A 7,857-nucleotide genomic window follows, 5' to 3' on the forward strand; every position below is an offset into this window, starting at 1 on the left:
TAAATAGTAACAATTCCGTCACGCAACTAATCGGGACAATAAAATTATGTTTTGGACATGAACAGTTCCATCACGCATCTTGTAGTTGCGTGATGCAACTGCTCTAGTCCGTAACTACCTTTCAAACAACCCTTTTTACATTTTCCTTTTATTAAAACTTGTTTTAATATAACCCAGAAACATCCAAGAATGGGCAGAGTACCGTTTAATTAAGATCACACTACTAAAACATCAATAAAATAAATAATAATGAATAAACAATTAAAAAATACCAAGAAAAGTCTTAGATAATTACCTAACCCTCAGATTGAGGATTGTAAACAATCTGAACGCCTTAAGGAATGAGATTTCCGGGTTCCAGAAGCCTTTGTTCACCAGGTTTCAACACCCACCTCCTTCTCTCTTGTTTTTCTCTCCTTTTTTTTATGATTTTCATTTTTTAACTTAATTAATTTCTAAAGGCTGTTTTTCTTCAAGGGAACTCAGTAAAGTTTCTGCAGAAAAACCTAGCCGCAATTGTTTTTTTTTTACGCCCTAAAAATTCCTCCCCGAATAAGATAAAAAACACAGTATTTATATGGGTAGGGCAACAGGGGATAGCTACGTCACGCAACTGACAGCTGCGTGTCGCAGCTCACTTTCTAGACCGTTGCCACGTATCTAAACAGAATGTAAAATCGTTATGTCCGCTTTCAAGGTGATGTCATCTTAATTTGAGTTGCGTGACGCAACTGTCAGTGCCGTCACGCACCTTATAGCTGCGTGACGCAACTCTAATACAAATCAGTCACCCTAAAATTGGTTTAAATCAATCCCTGAGTTTAAAGACTTCCGGATAACCATGATCCCTCATTCTGCGTCCTCGTATCCTCATCGGGTTAGGCGGGGGCATAAAGACACGCGTCAACAGTTTGTTCCATTGACGCGCCTTCCACCTCAGATTGGATGAAATGGTTGTTCCGATCATCTGGTCGCGTGTAAAGCTCAGTTTGATCGGCTTTATTGGCTCTAGTCGGCTCGGTAACGACCTCCAAAACTCGATCCGATTGGCTGTGAAGATACCTTCGAGGCTCGGTTTGATTGGCTCGAAGGGTTTTAATTGCCCTGATCAACTTCGTAATTCACCATCATTAATCAGGAAGAGAATCCAAACAGCTTCGTAATACACCATCACTGTTCGGTGGGACCTATCGGCTTCGAGAAACCATCACCGTTTGGTCATTGAGATTGTCCTGATCAGCTTCGCAATATACCATCACTAATCAGTAAGAGGATTGACTCGATCAGCTTCGCAATACACCATCACTAATTGAGAAAAACGATCCAAACAGCTTCGTAATACACCATCACTGCTTGGTGGGCCCTATCGGCTTCGAGAAACCATCACCGGTTGGCCTACAAAATTATTCAAGAGAAAAAGAGCAATTTCCATATGCAAACAGATCTTGCCTTTGTTAAATGTTGGGGCTTCACATGCCCCCATGCATTAATAATCATAAACTTTGAAATTTTGCATCAGGGCAAAAGATTGTACTTTTGCCCCCAGTCCGGAATTCCGACTCAGCACCAAAAATATTATCTTTTCAGGCAGACCTTTAATGTTTATTGTAAAGTTTGGTTTAAAATTTTAGCAAAAATTTAGGCAAGAAATTTTTTAGTCCTGAATTTTTAGGTATACCTTTCCTGATGCGGCGTTTGAAAAAACTTACCTGAGGGTAATTTGGGCAATTTAATGATCTTGCCCCCTGTGTGGTGAGTAGACAAAATTGCTGAAGTATACGAACCGCACAGTGACTTCAAATTGTTTGGACGGGCCATCTTGGGCTAAAATGTTCGTTAATGGGCCTCTTTTAGGCTTAAGGATATGTTAATGGGCTTGGGCCCATTCTCATTTCTAACTATAAGTAAGCTTTTCAACATTTCATTTTCTACTTTTCAAACTCTAAACCTTCCAAAAACACTCTGAACCTCAGCTAAAATGTCTCAGCTTTCCGAGATCCCAGCTTCTTCTTACATACCGAAGATGAACACCTTGGGGGCGATCCCGGACATCCCGGTTTTCGAGGGTGAGCGAGTACCGGTCAGCCGTAATGCCCTGACTCCCGGGACACGACCTCTTCAGCTTCTCCCATTGCCAGGCTCTGAGTTCCCGGTTCGACATGAGACCGACGCGATGCACGGTTTCCAGACCGAGGTAAGTAACTTTGCACTTGAATTTCTTGCTTTTGATGATGCATTGTGGATGAATTATTGCAATTTGTATACTGTTTGTGAGTCGGCAGTTGCGTCACGCAGGAAGGAGTTGCGTGACGTAGCTGTTCCTGCATGGCCAGTAGCGTGACGCAGCTGTTCTGCGTGAACAGTTGTGTGACGCAACTGTTCGAAGCGGCACGAACCCTAGCGCCTCTGAATCCTTTGAGTTTGCCTCTTTTGCATGTATTAATACATTATTTGCTGGCTTAGAGTTGATTCCACTTACAATGCGACGCATTTAGAACCTGAAAATGCATAGAAAAAACACTAAAACGAATAGATTGAACATTAGGTTAGTTCTGCCTTACCTTCGACAGTTGCGTCACGCAACTGTTCTGTGGAAGAACAGTTCTGTGACGCGACTGTGCGTCAAGGATACAATGTCTTGACCAGTTGCGTGGCGCAACTGTTAAGTTGCGGGACGCGGCTGTTAGTCCGAAGGCGCAACTTTGGCAAGCTGCGTGACGCAGCTTCGTAGATGCGTGACGCGGCTGTAGTTGCGTGACGCAGCTGTGTCTGGCTAGAGGCTTGAACATCCTATTTTCCTACCATGGAAACAAAAACAAATAATTGTTAGCTTAATTCTTTATCTGAATAAAATTTTTCTTACACAGGTTGATCTGGGCAAGGCCCGTGTTGGCGGATCCTCCACTGATGCTTCAGCCTTCTGGGATTTGTTGGACCCCCTGATGTGGTCCAAAGTCGTTGCTGCTGGTTTCGGTGATTATGCCACTGGGTTTCGCCGTACTCAGCCCCGATTTCCACTCGCCATGCGCTACGCGCTGATGGAGCGGTGGAACGACTACACTCACTCGTTCATTTTTGGCTTCGAAGAGATGACCTTGATTCCAGCCGACTATACTGCTATCACTGGGCTCGGGTTCGATGGTGCTGTCGCCCCTTTAGATGCTCTGTACCAGACTGCCGCACTGGGAGCTGAGCTTGTGAGGACTCTACTTGGTGTTCCTACCCGCACCAGGTACACAGCTCAGGGGTACGTGTGCATCTTAGGTTTGGGGCACAACACCTTAGGTGAATCCCACATCGGCTACGCACAAGGTGGAAGTCATATACATAAAGGGTGGCAACCTTGAACTAGTGTGACGTGTTTTGTGTGGCAGAACGGAGGTTTCCCTGGCCCAGGAACAAAACCGTGAGGGTTCAGGCCAGGTTTGGCACCCAAAGCGGACAATATCACACTAGGGCTAGGCTGTTACAGTACGTCTCCTATGAGGTGGTGTATAGATTCTGGGCCGAGCGGATTCGTACGAGATTGGCTGCATGGAGAGAGTTACCTGAGGATGTCCGGCCTGCAGCCCCTGCGTACACTAGAGAGGAGAGAGACCAGGCAGCACAGTCTTTTATTTTCTATCTCATCTCTTCGCAGCTGCTGTGCACCTCCCAGAATAAGGGAGACCCTGCTGTGCTGGGCTGTGTGCGGGATTGGGCCGTGTTGGCTCCTATGACTCGGCCTCTCTCGCCTTGGCTCACCTCTATCATGGTCTAGATGTATGGACCAAGGGTAGTGGTGAGTCTAACTGGCAGTTCCTCCGCCCGCTCGAGGTAAGACACTTATTCCCTTAACCTTCTTTCTTTATTATTTTTTCATTACTCAGATTTATACTTAACCGTTGGGATCTTGCTACAGGTGTGGGCCTACGAATACCGGATTTATCCTGGTGGTCCGGGGGGTGATGCTTCTACTGATGCCCGGCGGATTCCTCGGTACCTGGCGCACCGCCACCATACTTTCTCCAGCTCCGAGGATCCACATTGCTGGAGGTGCTATCTTAACGATAGGACCTTAGCTGATGTAAGTACAAGGAACTTTCTGAATAACATGTCCCTTTTTCTCTTTTACTGCGTATTTACTGACTTTTCTGTTTTGCAGCTCCTTCTGACTCCCTGGGAGGGAGATGCTTGGGAGGCCTATCCTGCTCGTGCCGTGGCAGAGGCCTTTACCCGGTCCAGGATCCTGCTACAGGGTTACTGGGTAGACCGGTACTTCTTGGGGGAGAGGATTTATGAGCTTTAGGTTGCCACGGCACAGAGGCAAGTGCCCGATGCTCCTCCTTGCCATATGTGCATGCTGGAGGGTATGACCCCAGAGGACCTGTTGGAGGAGTATGATGGCTCTCCTGTGGATGCCCTTCTGACGACTGGTGATTATGCCTTATACTTCACCACCTGTCTGCAGGCCAGATTGCCGGAGGTCCGGGAGTACATTCAGGCGACTCTTTTGCCTTTAATTATGACTTTTCCAACTGTTTGGCCAAGCGACTAAGTGTATTTATCTATGACTTGTTGCAGGATAGGAGGAGGCATCGGAACCCCATATACTACAGGGCGCAGGCGGAGGCAGAGGCGGAGGCGGATGCTCCGGCTAGACCTACAGGAGCCGTGCTAGGCGATGTCCCTTTCCCTCCGAGCATGGAGGTTGCGCTGGACCCTGCTCTGGGCCTCGGGTCGCCCATTATTATCCCTGCTGACCTCAGGCAGGCTCCTCCACCGCTACAACTGGATCCTGAGCATGCCACACACGTAAGTAGAAAAATGAATTCAATAAGTCAGAGATATTTTACCTGGATGATTCCTTATTGGATATGTTTCTGCTCTTGCAGGTGCCTGCTCAAAGATATCAGGAGCTATACCAGAGGTTCGGCTTCGCCCGATCCTACATCGCCCGGCTGTATCCTGAGCTCCATGAGAGGGTATGATTCTTATGTGCTTTGCCCTTTTTGATTTGCATACCCCCCTTACCTCTTTCTGCTTTTATATTTTCACAGGATTTGGAGATTGGGAGGCTACAGAGGCACCAGTCCCGCCAGTCCAGTGCTGTTACCCGACTCCAGATGGAGGTTGATCGACTCCGGACTAGGCTGGAGGTGGAGGGGATTCCATTGGATTTCTCCGAGGATGAGGAGGACGATGATGATGGCTCCTCGTTCGATGATGCGCCGCCACCTCCACCCCCTCAGGCAGCAGCGGGTCCCAACCGGAGGCGACGTTAGCCGGCCTTCTCCATTCTGATCACGCTTTTTGAGACATTTTTGTAGCTTGTAGGAGTACATTTTCAGTGTTTTTACATTTATTTTACCATATTATTTATATTTTCTTCATTACAGTATTATAGTATTATTTACATGTTTATTATTTACAATCTGTGAGGCTTTATTCCTGCATAAGCAAAACACAAACATAAAAAACGCAAAATAGAAACGCCCCACTTACTTGCAAGAGTGGTCCACCTCGTTAGTGCTCAACCAATTTATTGTAAACAAGGAAATAAAATAAAATAACATAAGGAAAATAAAATAAGATAAGAACTAACCAGAAACAAAAATGGAGCGTAATACTTACTTACCAAGGCGGTCCACTTGGTTAATGCGGGCATGAATGCCCATCTACTTTTCTTTACAAAGGACAATAAGCAATAAAACAAGAACTGAACAAAAATCAGAGAGAGAAAAGGATAAGTCCCACTCTTTTGCAAGCATGGTCTGGCTTGGTTAATGCAGACATAAAGGCTCAACCTCCCTATTGTAAGAGCTATCCATCTTATTAACGCAGGCATAAATGCCCAACTACCGGAGTGGTCTATGCATAAATGCTTATCCAACCACCATCGACAGTAAATACTATGATGATGGCGTCTCATTCACTGAATCCTTTCCACTCCTATAAGTAGAGGTTTCCCTCTGCATCTTTTTTACTCCTAGCATTCAAAACAACTCCCTTTCTTAAATAACCCTTTTCAATGGCTTTCAGAAACCAAGTTTCATCCTTCGTCCAATCCTTTCCTGACGACCTGTGGCAGATTCACCCCATGAACCAACTTGCCTGGCTGAAATATTTTAAAGACTTGAAGCTGGACCATAGTTTCCTGTCTTGGCTCGTCATGTACTTCAATCCCAACACCATGGTTTTCCAATTTGAAGATTCTGAAGTAACTCCGACCTACGAGGAAATGTGTGCTTTAATGGGTCATCACCCTGAACAAGATGAAACTCTAGCTTTGCCCCCAGGTCCAAACATGATCTGGCCGAGATTGCGGCCCTATGCCCGGTTTACCTTCCTGATGGCATAGACCCGGATCAAGGCCTTCCCTTAGAGCCTTTTCTGAATAGGGTTCTGTCCATGGATGCAAACCCCTCTTGGGTTCGAGCTTGTTGTTTCCTGTTGCTGAATATGTATGCCATGAAGAATCGCCAACCTGGAATTTGAGATTTTCGACTGCTGACCGTTGTTCGTGATATGCAAGTGTATCATCGCACTGTCTTTATGATGATCATGGGAGAGACAATGTGCTGGTGTGAATACTCAAATTTTGAGGCTCAAAAAGCCTGTTTTGCCGGACTGCAAACAGTCCGGCCGGACCGGAGGTCATTCAGAAAGTTCACCGAAAGTATGCCAATATGGTACTTGAAATGTCCGAAAAATTGCGAGGGTCGCAGAACTGGTCCCGAAATATTTTTTGGAGGTACGGAACTCCCGAAAAAGCCTTTGGAACGAAAGGCTAGCAAGTCCGCCGGCCACGGAGGTGACGGCCGCCCTCCAGCCCGGGTTTTCCCTATAAATACAGCCCCGGTTCGCCATTTTTAGAGACTAGTCTGTGTTGACGGATGCTCTCTTCTCCCCTACGCTCCTTGCGGTTCTTTTACTGCTTTTCTGCATTTAGTGTAGGCTTTTATTATTCTGCTGTTGTGATACTTGGTCACTTAATTGAATAAATTTTAATTAATATTCCCCAAACGAGGAGCTTAAGTCGGAGTTTTCAAGCTGAAGCTAAGAAGCGGCCGTCGATTAACTCAGGTAATAAACGAAACTCTGCCTATTTAATTTCAGCATAATTTGCATAATTTCTCTTCTACTCCAATTCTGAATTAAACTGCTGCATAAATGCATTCACGTCATCGATTTAGCAAATAAACTGCCGCAATTAAATATGATTAAGCTTAAATGCCCGGTTAATTAATAATCGTGGTGGTAAAGCCTAAATCTGACAATATTGGCTAAAGTATCTAGTCAATTAATGACTATGGTATAATTGCCTTTATTTCGAACAGTACGGCTTAGGTCCAATTAATCAATAATTGTGGCTAAAAGCCTTAATCAATCACGTTTTTTTTTGGCAACAAATTGCCTACAGTTTAATCAATCACATTTTGGCAACAAGTTGCCTAAATTACACATCAATTTTTGGCAAAATGCTTTGAATTAATCAATCTTTTGGCTAAAAGCCTTAAATCAATCATTTTGGCAACAATCGTCCAATCAACACTTTTGGCAAACAAATTGCCTAAATCACATCAACTTTTGGCAACAAATTGCCTAAATCAATCTTTTTGGCTAAAAGCCTTAAATCAACACTTTTGGCAACAAATGCCTAAAACAACAAATCAATCAAACTTTCGCAAAATGCCTAAACAAAATGCACAAAGCATACACACACTCATGCATTAAGCATACCCATTCAAAGCCCTTTAAAAAAGGCCTATCGAACTACGTCGACTTTTATCTTCCATTCAAACGGAAGTACGTAGGCACGTTTGGGATTTAACCCCGAGCGGCAAGTCGAAATCACTTAAACATTTCATTGGTCCA

This window comes from Jatropha curcas, chromosome 7 (assembly GCF_041381405.1).
Source record: "Jatropha curcas cultivar XTBG-Jc1 chromosome 7, XTBG_Jcur_1.0, whole genome shotgun sequence".
Taxonomy (NCBI): domain Eukaryota; kingdom Viridiplantae; phylum Streptophyta; class Magnoliopsida; order Malpighiales; family Euphorbiaceae; genus Jatropha; species Jatropha curcas.